Source organism: Oreochromis niloticus, unplaced genomic scaffold, assembly GCF_001858045.2.
Source record: "Oreochromis niloticus isolate F11D_XX unplaced genomic scaffold, O_niloticus_UMD_NMBU tig00002532_pilon, whole genome shotgun sequence".
NCBI lineage: Eukaryota > Metazoa > Chordata > Actinopteri > Cichliformes > Cichlidae > Oreochromis > Oreochromis niloticus.
Window position 1 is genome coordinate 53,219 of NW_020327656.1, and position 18,243 is coordinate 71,461.

Here is an 18,243-nt window from a genome sequence, read left to right on the forward strand (position 1 = left end):
TAAACTGTTTTAAAGGATTGTATAGGTCTTAGAGCTCTGTTATTTAGACATAGATGATTTAATTTAGCTAGTTTAGGAGCATTTTGCTTTTAATTTAACAAGTTAGGAGCATTTTGCTTTTCTTTAGTGCTTCGAACAGTCACAGGAGCAAATAGTTTTAAACAGAGCACAACAAACAACATGTATTCTTTTAGAAATAAACAGTGATACTTCTAAAAAACACATTCACACATAGCCACACTAGCACTGTATCAACCCCCAATGTTCCTTTAATGCAACTAGCCCTATAATTATCTACTAGTCACAAACACACTGCATCAGTAAGACTCAATGATTACACATAGACGATTTCACTACTTTAGGGGTATTTCACTTTTCTTTAGCGCTCTGAAAGACACAGAGGCTAATAGTTTTAAATAGAGCACCACAAACAACAGGTATTCCTTTAGAAATAAACTTTTCTTGTGTTACTTCTAAAAACTACAGATTCTTAACTAGCCACACTCTACAACAGTTAGACAGAGGGGGGTTACAGTTAGACCCCCAACAGTCAGCAAAAGAACTCATAAAACAATAAAAGAGGCTCCCTTATCAAGAGCATCCCAGCACTCACACATCACAACTGTAGTTCCATAGTTTTTACACCTTTTTCATTACAAACAGTTCCTTTATCTTATCATCTCAGAGGTCAACTGAAACCAAGTCCACCTATATAAAAACACCCCATCAGACACACAGTATTTTCATCAGCACTTCACAACTGCCGCAAGGTATATCGTTTTAACTTTTTATTTTTTCGGATCCCAGACACAACGGTGCGAGGTAGTTAGCACACAATTTGGACATGTAGAAAACATCGTTTGTTTGGAACACATCAGCAGAAAGGTAGAATTCATAGCTGTTCATAAGAGTTTAATTTAATCAAACCTCATTTTACAGATCTAAGGGGCTCCTCATCACTACCCAATTCACCATTTTATTTAAATATCTGAATTTTTGAAATGATGATCCAAGCGGGACACAGAGGCTGCTAGTTTTAACACTCCCGAGAGCCTAGCTGCAGTGACACCTTTCTTTCACACGGATTCCTGGATGTGCGTTGGAGCCGACTTTGCTACCCGCACACAGCGTTTCTGACAGTCGGCCGCTGCTTAAACAACAGAGAAAAGCAACAATACAGCGTGTTTCTCTGCTCCAAGACATCAGAGGGCCTTTCACACAGTAAGCATGTCTGTTATGCCCAGCGCATAAATGTCTGTGTGTTAGCGCTGATTATTCAAACCCTGTTTAAAATGTGACACATTTGTTATCCAAAAACTTTTCCTCTAAATTTTGCAAAGTTACTGATTTAAAAATTATATTTTTGAATTTTCATTGCATGACAAACATACGATAGACTCTTGAGCATATTTATATAGCTAATTTCACAATGGTATAACCGTGCTAAATAAAAGATGCCCAAGCACCAATGCACTCTATCATCTGCAGTTCATCAAAAAGTGCCATTAAAAAACAATTCAGCAGACCCTCAGAGTATGGATAAAGACTGCTTTCAGCTGTAGAGGTAGAGGTACACTTCATGCACTTACCAACATGCAGTTTAGAGGCTTGCATTAAATTCCTCTTTATTGTAGAAACTGTCCCTAAGCTAAGATGTTCACTGTCTGCATCTTTTACTGTTTTTCTGCTTTTGTTCACTCCAAGTTTGACAAACCCACAGACATCCAGAGAACTCACTAACAATGTGGAGCAGTCTCAGTGTATTTAGCTGCTTTTTCCCTAAACACAACCAACTGAGAGAAATGCCTGTAGTCCTCACTTTGGTCATTTGAACGCTGAAGGAGATTTGTTCCCTAGACATCTTATATTAGTGTTTCCTGCACTTAATCCATCGCTACTATGTTCTATTTAAATCCAGATTCCTTTTATAGTTTGCAGTTTCTTTACTAACACATTTGTAGATAAGTTTATTGCTGAACGACACAGCTAGCAGTCTCACTCACTCTCTAGGTTTTTGAAGTTTTGTGTGTAATGGTTTAGTCTATCACACCTTACCCTATTCTCCCCAGTATCACAACAGTATGACTCCCAAAGTACAGAGCAGTAAACAACCAATGATTCTAAAGCCAGAACAGAAAGATACAGTTGGAAGATGAATGATTGCGTTTTTATGATGCATAGTAAAACTACCCCCTCTTCTTCTCTGTGTTGTTGTTTGTGTGTGTGTGTGTGTGTGTGTGTGTGCACGCGTGCGCCTTAGAAGTCAAATAATACATTAGCGACATCGATGACATCGATGGAACAATCCTTCCACTGTTCATCAAACGATATAGGCGTAGGCGTAGTAGCACACAGCTGATAACACAGCTAAAGGCAGCAGCACCAGAATCATCTTCCACATGCTTCCTGTGGACTTGTCTCCAGTGGGCTCCCCTGATCGTACAGACGTGTGACTGGTGGAGCTGTAGGTGACCTGCACGGCAGCCCCTGAAGGCTCTGAGGACTGCTAATGGGTCATCGGCTGTGAGTGTCTGCAGGAGTGCTGGCCAATAACTCTGGTGAATAACTCTGATAGAAGAAAATCTATGGGCATGCAATAAAGTGGACTTGTTAGGGGCAGTTTAACATAAGTCTGGTGAAAAGTTTAAATTGATTCGTACTTACAGACAGACTTTAAAGAAAACTTTATTTGAAATTGATAAAATCATAAAATGATTTGTTTCATTTTTGTGGTGTGAAGCATGATTTTATAAGATCTTTAAGTGGTTATTCTTTCAGTTCAATAATATAAGCATTTACATTTAATTTACTTTACTCTTTGGTTCTATCATTATATAGGGTGTGATTAAGCACGAATTTCACCACTATATGTGGTGTAGCAACTTCATTTTATGTAGATAAAAGGCATGCTTATTTCAGGGCCGTGCCGAATTGAAATTTCACCTATAGGGGATCTTCCTTACATGAATTGTATTTGTCACAGTGAGTACGAATAAATGATTAAATACAGTGAATTTTCTGGAGGGTGTGTGTGTTTCTAGGGATAATTACTAGTGGTTTTATACATTCATATTGAGGAGCGAATGATTGTGGCTGAGTGTGCGGATAGATAACGTGAAGACGGCTTTGCAGCTGCTGGGTGTGAGTAGCTGTGTGTGTGTGACAGGAACTCTGCATGCCCATAAAAGGCAACTGCCAGACTGTGTGAAGTATGCACCCAGAGGTCATGAGAGGGAGTGAGAAGAGATATTTTACTGTTATTTTATCATTGCATCAGAATCATACAACAAGCATTTATTGAAGCTAGTGACATTACATTAAAGTTTGTATTACAGTGATTGTTATAACTAGTATAACTATAATCTTCTATTCACAGGTGTTGGTATAATCATATAATCTTTTGTTGCAGGTGTAACCATGATCATCTTCACACATTGCAGTTTTGTGCTCATTATAGAGTTGTGCTCAAGTTAATAAGGGTTAAAAGCTACAGTCAGCGGGATGTCTGGCTGATCTATTGTGTGAAGCGACTTCGAGCTGGAAGGCCGCACATGCTTATAAAAAAACACTTATATCATGTTAGTCTTTATGATCTTTTATTCAGTTATATCTTTTGTTAAACTTTAAGTAGTGTGCATTTGCAATAATTAATCATTATTTCATTTAGTCATCATCATTAATTGTTAGCTCATTAAAGAATCTCTTTAGGCTGTCGGCCTTATGCTACAACTTCTATTACAGGTATCGTCAGAATCCCACATGAACATTTTCTATTACAGGTGCAGTGATAGTCATTTTCATATACATGCATTGTATTTTTGTGCTTGCCAATGAGGGGGGCTCGATCAACTAGTGGAGGGTCGGAAACTTTGTTTGGCGCGAGGACCAAACAATCTATTGTGTTAAGGATCTTGAGCTATAGAAAGAACACGCTTACAAAACACATACTATGTCAGTTATCATTATCCTTTATTCATTTATATTCTTTTATTAAGCTTTGAATAGTAGTATTTGATTAGAAAATTTATTCAACATATTAGAGGTATGGTTTCAGTTAGGTTATTGCACACATGAAGGGTTGGCCTCTGTCCTTATAGACAGAGTGAATGCTGAGGTCCGGGCACACACGCACACACACAAGTAGTAGTTAAACTCATGTGTAGGGGAGAGTTCAAATATTTGAATAATAGTTTGCAAGGCCTTGTAGCCAAGGCCGTGCTAAACAATAGCAGCACGTTTAAGCTTGATCAGCTGGTGTTTAGCACGGCATTTAATATAACTTTCTAATATCAGCTGATGTTTGCTGGAGCCACAGCTGTAAAAGCTGCTGGTCATGATATCGGTTTGGATATCTGGTGAGAGGGAAACATGAAGATGAAACCTGGAGATGTCCTTACTGAATCATCAGAGCTGAACAGGTGATGGAGAAACAGGTTTACCTTTTAGGTGACATGAATGAGTTGAAGTTATGAACTGTTTCTGAGAGACAAATAACACCAGGATCCTTTTCAAAGTAGCTGACAGCTGGTAACTGTGCAGGGGCGGGTCTAGCAAAGTTTTGCCAGGAGGCCAGGTAGGGCATTAACAGGGAAAAGGGGGCACAAAGAAATACCTTTCTTTCTTATTCTCATTTAAAATATCTGGCTTTTATTAAATAATTATCTGTATCTTACAAGCAAAGTTTTTATCTGATATAAAATGTATAGAAATCATACATATACCAACAAGACAATGTGCATCACTGTAACAACAGCGTATGTTTTCATTCAAAGGCTTTATGGCTTTTCCTAGAATACCTGGTGGTCTCTAGTCAAAATGCCCAGGCCGATTTTTTTTGTCCCAGTCCAGCCCTGGGCATGACATGCAGTGAATTAATCTGAGAAGGTGCATTAAAAAATAAATGGCAGGGCCATCGGTGCACATCGCAAATTAGGTCGCATAGACACATTAGTTGTGCCGCTTCTTAATGACGGTATCTTATCTAACAACCCCAACTACCAAATTCATTTGCTATTGGCTAAAAACAACTTCACCCTACCGGTAAGCTGGCAGCTTTATCAAGTGGTTTTTAAATTTCCACATTCTGACACTTCAAATGCTTCAGGAGCGTTCCGTCAGTGCAGCATCAGCACCGCGGAAATACACGGATACATCCGTAGACTTGAGACAGAATTCACAATGCGTTTTTGGGACTTTCAAGTCTATGAAACAATGTTTTCTTTTCTAATCAAACCAGAAAGCTTTAATGAGCAGCTGGATTTGTCTCGCATTAACTGGCTGGACACAGAGGACATCGAAATGCAGCTGATTGAACTGAATGCTCGACTTTGTGGAGATCAAAGTTTGCAGAACTACAAACGCAGCTGCGATCCACAGCTGTGCGTGTTCATGGAGCTGCATTTTCACCTACTGGACATCACTACCTAACAAGTTTAACCGTCTCCAGAAAATTGCAGAGGCCTTATTGACAGTACTTGGCTCTACATATGTGTGTGAACAGATTTACTCTCACAGGAAGAGTGTCCCCAGGTAGCCGTCTGAATGCTGGACACGCAGACCTGTGTCTCTGAGTGGGAGACGGGAGATCAAATTAACTTGTTTATCCCTGTATTAACAAACATGCCATATTGGCCCAGTTTATGTTTCTTATCATTATTGTGAGGAGACGATAAATAGCATTTGCATTTTCTATTGTACAGTTCATTTGCTGTTATGGAGTTCTTGTTATGGATAAAAAGTGTCGCCTTTTTTTTTTGTTTCAAAATAGCTGATAACTATTCTCTGATAGCTGCCAACATCTGCAAACAAATATAATTCTATACATTTTTAGATGACACTCATCAGAAAGGTTGCCGACCCCTTCTTTAGAGTATAGCATCAAGTCTATTAAAGACCTAGTATATTGATCTGGTCCTTTAAGAACTGAAGGGGTTCATGATATTAAAAACAGGTAGCTAGTGGGAGACAATTTAACAACCACCCCAAAAAGGAATGGTTTTACAGTTGGAGGCTGACACCACCACGAACCTCCATCATCTTTTATGACTGTCTTTTTTCCACCAGTTTTGTATTTGGCTATGGAAGACCTTCCCAAAAGTGTGGGTCCTGCCCCTTACGGGGGGTGCAGAGCCATTGCGGGGGGGTGGTATGAAAAGCGCCTACACAAACGCAAAGCAGGAGATGAAGCATAACTGAATATGTTTCCAAACCAACTTCCTGCTAAGCCAAAGACTAGAAAATATGGTGAAGCATATCTTCCCTTCCCTGGTTTCACCTGCACAAGTGCCAAGGTAGGTCTCCCCTGCAGAATTGGTTTTCCTTTCGTCAGGAGCATGGGTTGGGCTCTTCAAATCACGGACAAACAGTATCCCACATTCTTGATTTTTAGTTCACAAACACTTGTTGTAATGACTAACTACTCCTGACATTTTGGAGATGTTAGCTCTTTATACAGTAAAGTTACAGTGGGATAGAAATAATATCAGGCTGATCCTGCCATGATTTGTTCCCCCGGTTCAAATCACGGACAAACAGTATTTCACAGTTGTTTATGTTTTTAAACCCATTTTGCACAAAGAGGCATTTTTTGAAAAATGTATTGATAGCAATGTTGAATATTATTACACAGGAAAAAAAACAACTACTTGTAAAATAATTACTCCGTTACGCCTCTGCCAGTAACTGCATGTGTATATGTAAGCGTGTAAAACCCGAAGATAGCGTGAACATTTTTCTTGTAAAACAAAGGGGGGGGGGGGGGTAGCTAAAACAGTTTGGGAACCATTGGGTTATGGTCAGTGTCACTTCTGGTATCATCTATCCGGACCCTGCACGGATTGTACAGGTAGTCCACCACAACAATATGTGCCACTGCAAAAGGCTTTGTTAGTAACATAAAATTATGAATGAGAACCACAGCGAGAAAATAAAGATTGGTTGTGGATCGGTCTTCCAGTATGACAATGACCCAAACATACCTCCAAAGAAACATAGAGAGGATAAATATGAAGCATATAAAGCCATGGAGTGGACTAGCCATTCTCCAGTTGATGCTTTGAGTTACAAACAGCAGATAGAAAACATCTGGAGAGGTTAGAGAGTTTCTGTTAAGATGACTGTATTAGGAGCAGTGTTGGTCAAGTTACTTGAAAAAAGTAATCAGTAACTAATTACTGATTACTTCCCCCAAAATGTAATCCCATTACTTTACTGATTACTTATTTTCAAAAGTAATTACCCAGCCAACATTTATATGTGGGGCCCATATGGTTTGGAAATGGACTGAAAAATGGGCCCCATATAGGATTATCCGCGGGTTCCGTAATGGCCCCATATTAAATGCCCATATAGGTGTTATATTGGTAAAATCTGGGAACTAAATGGGCCCCAACTGGGCAAAGTACACAGAAACCCACCCGGGCCTCATCTTTCAAGTTTTTGTGGGTACCATGTGGGTACCACAAAGGCTAAAAAGTGGGTTTTAAGTGGGATTGTCCGCGGGTTCCATAATGGCCCCATTTTAAATGCCCATCTCGGTGTTATTTTGGTAAAATCTGGGAACTAAATGGACCCCAACTGGGCAAAGTACACAGAAACCCACCCGGGCCCCATCTTTCAAGTTTTTGTGGGTACCATGTGGGTACCACAAAGGCTAAAAAGTGGGTTTTAAGTGGGATTGTCCGCGGGTTCCATAATGGCCCCATTTTAAATGCCCATCTCGGTGTTATATTGGTAAAATCTGGGAACTAAATGGGCCCCAAATAGGCAAAGTACACAGAAACCCACCCGGGCCCCACCTTTCAAGTTTTTTTTGTGGGTACCATGTGGTTACCACATAGGCTAAAAAGTGGGTTTTAAGTGGGATTGTCCGCGGGTTCCATAATGGCCCCATTTTAAATGCCCATCTCGGTGTTATATTGGTAAAATCTGGGAACTAAATGGGCCCCAAATAGGCAAAGTACACAGAAACCCACCCGGGCCCCACCTTTCAAGTTTTTTTGTGGGTACCATGTGGTTACCACATAGGCTAAAAAGTGGGTTTTAAGTGGGATTGTCCGCGGGTTCCATAATGGCCCCATTTTAAATGCCCATCTCGGTGTTATATTGGTAAAATCTGGGAACTAAATGGGCCCCAACTAGGCAAAGTACACAGAAACCCACCCGGGCCCCACCTTTCAAGTTTTTTTGTGGGTACCATGTGGTTACCACATAGGCTAAAAAGTGGGTTTTAAGTGGGATTGTCCGCGGGTTCCATAATGGCCCCATTTTAAAAGCCCATCTCGGGGTTATATTGGTAAAATCTGGGAACTAAATGGGCCCCAACTAGGCAAAGTACACAGAAACCCACCCGGGCCCCATCTTTCAAGTTCTTAGTGGGTACAACATGAGGAAAACATGAGCTAAAAAGTTGGAATGGCATTATCAGTGGGTTCTGTAGTTGCATCTTACTTCTAGTTTGAATTGGCTAATTTCTGGCACTGAGTTGGCCCCATGTAGTAAAACAGTCACAAAATCAATTTTTCAGAGGGCTAATACGGGTTCTGTGACACAAAGACACCAAATATATTAAAGCTGACCACAAACAAAAACTAGTTTGTAAATAAAACCATTTCAAAAATCACGAGGGTACACAAAACAACATTTTTCACATTTATTTTGTCCAACAACTGTGATTTTACGTAACTGTATTCCAAAGTGCGTAAACTTTTAAAAAACTAGAAATGTCAAACTACATCAAAATTCCTTAGATATTCGGAACTGTTGCAACAGTGAGAAAAAGTCAGATGGAAAACTCAAAAGCTTATCTTGAATCAGCAGGGTTTCGTTTTTTGTTTTTTTACAGAGCCGTAAGTCTATTTTGTACCCTTGCAGCCCTCGGTCCTCCTCTGTCTTTAGCTCCAGTGAACCACTTGGAGAGAGCCTTCTCTGCTTCTTGCAAGTTGACTTTTGATGTTAAATAATTCTTCTTCAGTGCCTCTGCAAATGAAGAAGAAAAATGGGCAAGCCAAAGTAAAGTTAATCTTAGCTTACTTAATTTGGTGATGATTTGCAAAGAACAATGTTTATTTCACTTTATTGCCTCAAAAAATATATATAAATTGCATGATAACCAATCTCAGTTACACTTTCAAACACTTTATTAAAAAAGTTTAGTTTTCTAAAGTTCAAATGTCTCAAGTGAAACTAACTTACCATACACAACATTAAAAAGACGTAAATCTCTGAACTTTTTTTTCCCATGTCGGCCAAGCATGTTGTACTCCACAGCCAGCTCAGGTCATATGAGGAATTTCATCATCCTTCTTGTGGCATCGTCTACACTTGCTCCCCCTGTATCTGCTACCATGGCAACCTGAGGGGAACATACAAAAAGGACAGATTAGATAATGGCATCTGGTTAGGATGCCTCCCTGGTGAGGTGTTTTGGGCATGTCCCACCGGGAAGAGACCCAGAACACCCAGAACATGCTGGAGGGACAATGTTTTTCGGCTGGCCTGGGACTGCCTTGGGCCAAGTGCCTGGAGAGAGCGAAGTCTGGGCCTCTCTACTTAGTACCGGATTGGGTTGAGGGGCAGCAGCCTAAGCTTAAGATAATGGACCGGAATGGAGGATAAATGGACGCTTTACATATTACTTAATGTTTACTGTGTGGTGATAAAAAAATATGGTAGTAAACACAAGCTAAACTAAAAAAATTAATTGCGGTTCCTTAACCCTTTATCCCCAATAATGTTACGCAGGATAACCAGAATTATATATTGTTTTAGCTGTAAAAGTGTCATAAAATCAGCTGTGACTGTGTGTGCTTTTGTCCCTTTTTTCAGTATTACTACTACTTTACACATCTGGTAGGTTTTTTCCTCTACTGTATACTATATGAATGTAATCAAGGATTAATAACAGGAAAAAAAAGAAATTGAAATTTTGCCATTTTACTGAAGGCAATCAAAATGTACATGAATAAAATATTTAAATTAGTCAATTCAAATTAATAACTCTAAAACACTGAACAAAATCAAGTATTTGACCCTGTGGTTTATTTTTGGACATCTCTTTTCTTCTAAAAGTCCAGGCGTGTTGGGCCCCTGGTAGAGCTCAGGTTTGACGAGACAGGTTTGGAAAAACCTGTCGCTGGCGACTTTTTGGGGGCTAAAGGGTTAAAATAAATAGGAATTGGCCAAAATTTGTATAAACTATCATAGCAGAACAAAAGTAAAAAAAAACTTTATCTGTTATCAGAATCAAATATTTGATTAGAATAAAAAATTTAACTTTCTGGAAGATTTCTCGTTACATCTGTCATAAAAGTAACAACATCTCAGAAAAGAAACATGATAGCAACAGAAAAATATGATAGCAGTGTGATGTGATGGTCCCTGGCCAGATTTATACACATATTATAAGCCCTGTGACACAAAAACCACTGAACTCTGACACGCACAGACTGTTTTCCTTCTTGGTAATGAAGAAAAATGCTGGTCTGGTATGTAAAAGGGAATTTATTCTTCCAGGACCTGAAGCTCTGTAATGCAGCCCTCCAACAGCCAAACCTATCTGTTGTCTGATTGTCTTAATGCATGCTCAATCATCCAGGTAAGTAAATCTCCAAAAGTTGATTCTGTTCATCTGGACGTAGCGCTTTCAGCATTTTCTCCCACTGAAAACGCTACGTCCAGATGAACAGAATCAACTTCTGGAGATGTTCTCTGATTGGATTGTTTAATTGGTGATTGACATGAAATTGACCAATCAGCTGAAAGGAAGAAAAATAGGGTCAAAATTTGGATGTGTAAGTATAAATCCACACACAGCCAGGAAAGCCGAGCGCAGAGTTGTTTGTAGCACCAATTCAGCCAGAGTGGAGCCAGATGGATTTTCCATCCATCCACACTGTAAAGTCTATAGACCAGCAAGTGATAAATTAACAGTGTTGTTGGTATTTTCTAAAACAGTTGTATGCAATAGGAATTGCTGTTTATAGTCCTCCTGTATATCTGCATGTTGCCCCCCAATTAAAACCTGTGATAATGGAGATTCAAATTCATGTCATACCTATACCAACAGTTATCAAGTATCCGGATCGACCTTTACTGATGTGCTTAAAGGAAAATTGTTATTTCCATGTATTTTCCTGTTCTGCCTTCAATTTTGAGGACTTCCCCCCACATTTCTAGTTGTGACAGTGCACTACATCAAAAAAATCTGCTGTGATTTACATTTGTTGAATGAGCAATTTTGTAAAATAGTCTATTTTTGTATGCACAGTTTACAAATCTGTCCTGTACAGCATGGACTGATTGCATGCTAAAAGTTGTTGCTTAAAAATAAACAATACATTTTTAATTAATAACATCAGCAGAAAGCCTTGTTATTAATTAAATGTACAATTTCTATAGAATACGAAACAACTCAGTTCATTTTTGATCATATCAATACCAGCATATTACACAACTAGTGATGGGATTTCCAGCTCTTTTTAGAGAACCGGCTCTTTCGGCTCAGCTCACTAAAAAGAGCCGGCTCTTTGGGCTCCCAACCGGCTCTTCAGGTTGTTTTGTTGCTTTAATTAATTTATTATTAACAACAATATAAAATTATGCACAAAAGGAATTACTAATGTAAAGAAAGAAACGTGGTTGTATTTATATATGTTTATATATAAATATATACGGTGGCCCCTAGAGACAAAACACGTACAAACCCTAAAACACATTTCTAGCGTTAACTGAACTTCCAAAACAGAGCTACCTAGATCACTTAAATTACACAATTGAAAGCATATGTGTATTGTTTGTGTATTTATACACAAGCACTCATATATATTCAAATAATTCCAAAAACTGTTCATTTACCTGTTACTACCACACACCAAAATCCGGTCATTGGTACTTCCTGGCTTGTGTAGCCACTAGGTAACAAAAGCTCAACACTGTGCCTAGCATCCTGGAGCACTTCTGTTGTGTTTTGTAAGTGCTTCGGAGTTTGTACGTGCTATGGAGTTTTTACGTGTTTTGGAATTTTTTTACATGTTTTGGGGTTTGTACGTGCTTTGTCTCTAGCGGGCACCGTAAATATACTTTTATTTATTCTCTCCACATAAAATGTAATAAATAAATCATATAATACAAAAAACAACTACTTACATTTCAACTTTTAACTATTCAAATTTTCAGCTTTTCCTTTTAAACAAATTTAAAGTGAAACAACACAAAACACTGCAAACCACAACACAAATATAAATTAAAATATGAAAACAAAAAGAAGATGCACATTCTCTGTCATATGGGCCTGCATGAATAAACTTTCTGAATCCTTTATCAGCTGCAATTGAAAGTAGTTGTGGATGATTACTATACCTTTCTAATGTGACGTTGTTGTCCCTGGCTCTCTTTCTCTCTCTCTCCCTCCTGCTCTGTTACTGTGCTACTGCGAGTGTAACTACCGCCCCTCCCCCCTCTTCCCAGCGCAAAGCACAAGGCTCGCGTGCGGAGTGAAGCGGAAAAAAGTGCGAGAGAGAGGGTGAGAGAAAGAAAAGAAAAAAACAGGCTCGCGTCGTTCAAAGAGTCGGCTCTAAGAGCCGTTTCGTTTCGACCAACACATCACCAACAACTGTGATGAAAAACGCTCATCTGCTTCCATCATGATCAGCTGATTAACACTGAGCTGCTGCAGTCAACACCATCAAACTAACTTAGTGTTTAATGTTATGTTATTTAATGCTTTTATTTTTAAATCTTTACCAGAGCTTAAAGACTGTAGATGTTCACACCTGGTGTTAGAAAACCGAGCTCACAGCGGTATTTTTTTTTTAATAACAGGAAATTTAAATTTTTATTGGTTACGTGTTTATTACCACTTTTATCAGTAATGTACTTCCTATAAAATATAGATTTGATAAGTTACCGGTTTATTGAAATCAGCTAGTGAACACATCGATCACTTTATTGAACTACACGCCTTGCACTCTTGTGAGCTCTGGTTACTAGCAGCAGGTGTGAATGTTTGTAGTCCAAAACGCAGATAAAGATTAGAATAACAAGGCAATGTAAAATCAGTTTAATGCAGTTTGCAGTAGCAGCTCAGATGGAAATCAGACAATTGTGAGGAGAGCAGAGGACCAAAACTGTCAGAGTTGTGGGACAAGTGAAGAGAACACTGTTGGCATTATTGTTAGCATAAAAGATGGAAATTTAAATAAATGTTAAATTTTAAAATTGATCATTGCCTCCTGTGCCTAAAAATACATATATATATATATATGTATCTATATATATATATAGATATATATATACTGAATACCAGTAAAAAAAAAATGAAGTAATGCACTCCTTTCAAGGATGCCCCAAAGACCATCACTTTTCAATAATAATAATAATGATAATAAGTAATACAAATAATATGAAAGTTACTTACATGTTAAAGATGGTGCTTGTGATCTTGAAGAATCTAAACGTGATAAGGAAAATGAAAGAAAGTGCATGAGAAAAAAAAATACAAACATTTTCGTTTTTTCCCAGGATAATTCAATATAAAAGATTCTCTTACTAATGCACAAAATGAACAGTGTAATTAAAAGTTTGAAAGGCACTGCATGTGTTTATATGGTAAACTGACTAATTCAAGCAGCAAACACTAGCAGTGCAAAAATGTATCTAACTAGCTGACAGACTTTAAAGTCACAGGAAGATATATCAAAATGGTGACTTATGCCAGAACAAATGTCTTGACAGACATAATTCCTAAATTCCTTTAAGTAAAAAATTGGTGACATAGTAATGAGTGGTCCCTAGTGGTTTTCAAATTATTACATGGCTTGTTAATTTTTTATTAAATTATTAAGAAGCCAGATGACTTCAAAACATTTACAAATTACTATAAAGCACTATCTAAACTTCAAAACAAGTGGCAAAATCTCCAAATTAAAAGTACTCGCAAACTATAAAAATTTGATTATACTTAAAAATATGCAAAAACTAATTTAGTGGAATTTTACCTGCTCAAGAATACATTAAACATGCACTATTTAATTGAAAAGAACAAAATTTGTGTACTTTTAGAAAGAATTATTAAATATTTGGGGATACTAGCCATAAAGAGGGTCTCGTACATTTACGGGCATCTAATTTCCTGGATTTAATGGTTTAAAAGTTTAATAGGTCTTTGAACTTGATAATAAAATTGAGTCCATTATTAGCAAAAAGAATTAAAAAAAGAGCAAAAAAATGCTTAATATATAATAATTGTTTTAAACTTAAGCTTTGTAAGTGTAGCAGATTTCATTATGTCTGTAATTTTTCATTTAGCCCCACAGTAGTAAAAGCCATAAATGGGAGTTAGATTTATTACTAGTATTTTTACACAGCATTCAGCTATAGTAACATGTTCTGCATTTTCCTACTTCACCATCTGATCTGAACAGCTGCACTCTCTTAATTAATTAATAACCTAACATTTCTCAGTAACCAATAACTAGATGGAACAGCACAGTATCTAAGAGATCAGACAGTGTTTGAGCTAAAGAAGCTGTGTGTTTCTTTTGGGGGCTTTTTGCACACTGATCCACCACGTTTTCCTATAGTACAATGCATATCTGGTAACATTACCGTAAACGTGACCAGTAGGTTCACGTTCAGATCAGAAAACTGTTTCAGCTGCAGGCATCTACTCCTGTAATTTAAACAATCACCTCATACACCTCATGTTTTACACCCCTATAAGGTGAGCTTGCTACACTGCACATGAATATTACGTGACATGGTATGACTAGCTCATGTTCAAACATTTAAGATACTGTTCAGCCATTTTGTTTACTGGGTAGTGCATAATGGCCGAGTTAGCTGAGCGGGAATCCACTAAAGACAAAAAAAATAATATATATTTTTTTAATTAATTACAAAAACCTTATAGGAACACCTAAGAAACAGTTGCAGAAGCACAGAAAAAAAACTGCCGTGTACGTTATAATATGTAAATTCAAAAACTGTATAGAGAGAATGGCGCAATGAAAACAGAATAAGATAAGATGAATTTTTTCGAGTAGAATATAGGCAGTAAGAGTTTTGTAATTAACTTTAAATTATGTTTGCCAAAGACAATGCAGTAAATTAACCCAGTTCTACCTGCTAGCTAAAGATGTTATGCTTCTCCCCCTATTACCGTTTAGGACGACTATAGAAAGTTACTAAAATAACCATTGATGAAAACTTAGAAAACTTTAAGTATTTACCTTTGTCATAGTTTTCGATTCTTTGGTATCCTTTTGTCCTCCACGTTCTCAAACACCAGGGAGAGAAAAGGCGCAACTGACGAAAGACCGCGAAGACTAGACGCTAGGCGGTGCAATCTGCTCCTCCCTCTTTTTAAACGAGCCAATAGGAGCTGCTCACATTAAAACAACTTTATTTAAAAAGTCATTTTATACCTGATACAAAAATTTTAGAAGTCAAACAATGCACAAGTTTAAAAGAACAATTTTATTTATTTAGGCATAGGGATGGTTAATATGTTTAAAAAATTAATACATAATATTTATCAAATAATTGTCACCCAAATCAACATCATAATAAAAATATAATTAATAAAATATATAATAATGATAAGAAGAAGAATAACAGTTTACCTAAAAGCTCTTCTAACATTAGACTGCTTTTGAAAAGTTTCAATAGTGTCAATACACCATAAGGACAAGGGAGTTTCACAGTTGAAGTGTGACTGCTTTAAAGACCCCATTCCCTCTCCTTTCCACTAGTTCAAAGAAAATATAAATTATTTCTGGTTATATAATTTGAGGTCACAAGTTTGAAGAGTAACATTTTAACAGATCGGTAATATACTTCAGGAGCTTTACTGGATCTGATTAACCAAAACTTCCAACTTCCATGTAGCTAACTGTCTTTTCTCTAATACAGTAGAGTGTCTCTGATCTACTAAAAATCCTCAATTGCATGTTTGCTCAAGTAAATAGTCTTAATTGTTTGAACAACCAGTAATCCTTAATTTGCAAATGCCAAATCTGGATTTTGTCTGTGTAATTCACTTTTATCTTAGGTTTTTTATTTGTATTTTTTGCTTTTCTTTTTTTCTACTCTTGTGTCTGTTTTAATCACTTATTATTGCTGCTGTGACAAGTGAATTTACCTAAGAAGAATCATGAAGTCCTTATTTTATCTTATCTGAGCCTCACCATGCAGAGCGCTGAAAGTTCAAATTAAGTACTTAAAATGAAATCTAAAATGAAAAAGTAACCAGTTTCAAACCAGTTATTTGGAATAGTGTGCAGAGTGTTTTGAGTAACATTGAATGTTCAAAAACATCAAAGTTCCTATAGTCTCACTTGACAGCTGGGTTGTAGTGTCTGATAACACATAACATCTTGAGGTCTCAACATGGACTAAGTACATTTGCTAGCCAAGGCTAAATACTGAGAGGGTCAAAAATGAAGGGTAAAGAACATCTGACTGTACGTAAGGATAGCAAAAGTGATAGACTGAGGTTGTGCCAAATATGTTAAAGTTAGGGTGATTCGTTAGAGAATGGTACCCCATGGGTGCCGTCTGCAGGTTATAAAAGAGAGTTATGTTCATACTTTCTTTTGAGATTCTTTTTACAATTTGACTTTCAGAACTCCCTGGGTTGTGTGCAATCTGTGATGGGCTTGTTTGGAATAAATCCTCCTTTATTCAAATAACACTTTCTCAGGCTCTTCACAGAAGAAGAATCCTCACATAAGCATGTGCTACCATTTTGAACCAATGTACACATTTACCATCACTGACCCAACTAGGACCTACATTGGATGCCCACCCATATGGATTTAATGTTAGAAACCCATGTGGGTCCCATATATACTAAACAATCTTGAGCCCATGTAAAATATATGCCCATATTAACTTAACATAACCCATTTGGGGCCCACATAGACATGTTTTCAGGGTCTGACTTGCATTTGCCTATGTGTGACACATATAGTTTGACCAGGTGGGCCCCACCTATGTCATCAGTACCAAAAAATATATACTGATTACCTAACTTTGCCCCACCTGGGGCACACAGCAAATGCTTTTCTTTAAATGACTGTGTTTGCCCATGTCTAACCCAGGTGAAAAACCCAAGTGGGTCCTACGTGTGTTTCCCATTTTGAACCAAGTGAAGTGTTTCCCATGTTTGACCCAGCCAGGACCTACTATATGTTTCCACTTGGTTTTGCCTATATGGCTTTCATGTGAGAAACCCAAGTGGGTCCCATATATACTAAACAATCTTGAGCCCACGTAAAATATATGCCCATATTAACTTAACATAACCCATATGGGGCCCACATAGACATGTTTTCAGGGTCTGACTTGCATTTGCCTATGTGTGACCCATATAGTTTGACCAGGTGGGCCCCACGTGTGTCATCAGTGCTAAAAAATATATTGACTACCTCACCTTTGCCCCACCTGGAGCCCACATAGACATGTTTTCAGGGTCTGACTTGCATTTGCCCATGTGTGACCCATATAGTTTGACCAGGTGGGCCCCACGTGTGTCATCAGTGCTAAAAAATATATTGACTACCTCACCTTTGCCCCACCTGGGGCCCACATAGACATGTTTTCAGGGTCTGACTTGCATTTGCCCATGTGTGACCCATATAGTTTGACCAGGTGGGCCCCACCTGTGTTTTCAGTGCTAAAAAATATATTGATCACCTCACTTTTCCCCATATGGGGCACACAAAAGCAGCTTTTCTTTAAAAGACTATGTTAGCACATGTCTAACCCATGTGGAAAACCCAAGTGGGTCCTATATGTGTTTCCCATTTTGGACCAAGTGAAGTGTTTCCCATGTTTGACCCAGCCAGGACCTACTATATGTTTCCACTTGGTTTTGCCTATATGGCTTTCATGTGAGAAACCCAAGTGGGTCCCATATATACTAAACAATCTTGAGCCCACGTAAAATATATGCCCATATTAACTTAACATAACCCATATGGGGCCCACATAGACATGTTTTCAGGGTCTGACTTGCATTTGCCTATGTGTGACCCATATAGTTTGACCAGGTAGGCCCCACCTGTGTCATCAGTACTGAAAAATATATACTGATTACCTCACTTTGCCCCACCTGGGGCACACGGCAAATGCTTTTCTTTAAATGACTGTGTTTGCCCATGTCTAACCCAGGTGAAAAACCCAAGTGGGTCCTACGTGTGTTTCCCATTTTGAACCAAGTGAAGTGTTTCCCATGTTTGACCC

At 38.0% G+C, this 18,243-nt stretch overlaps 2 long non-coding RNA genes across 2 annotated transcripts; both read right to left on the reverse strand.

The window, feature by feature from the left end:
- Positions 1-8,636: 8,636 nt before the first annotated feature.
- On the reverse strand, positions 8,637-9,324 carry LOC109204391 (uncharacterized). Its single transcript, XR_002063899.2, has 2 exons — positions 9,193-9,324; positions 8,637-8,976 (listed from the first exon to the last, which is right to left on the reverse strand). It is a non-coding gene; the product is annotated as an uncharacterized LOC109204391 (long non-coding RNA).
- Position 9,325: 1 nt separating this feature from the next.
- LOC109204390 (uncharacterized) lies at positions 9,326-15,478 on the reverse strand. Its single transcript, XR_002063898.2, has 3 exons — positions 15,228-15,478; positions 13,415-13,447; positions 9,326-9,352 (listed from the first exon to the last, which is right to left on the reverse strand). It is a non-coding gene; the product is annotated as an uncharacterized LOC109204390 (long non-coding RNA).
- Positions 15,479-18,243: the final 2,765 nt, after the last annotated feature.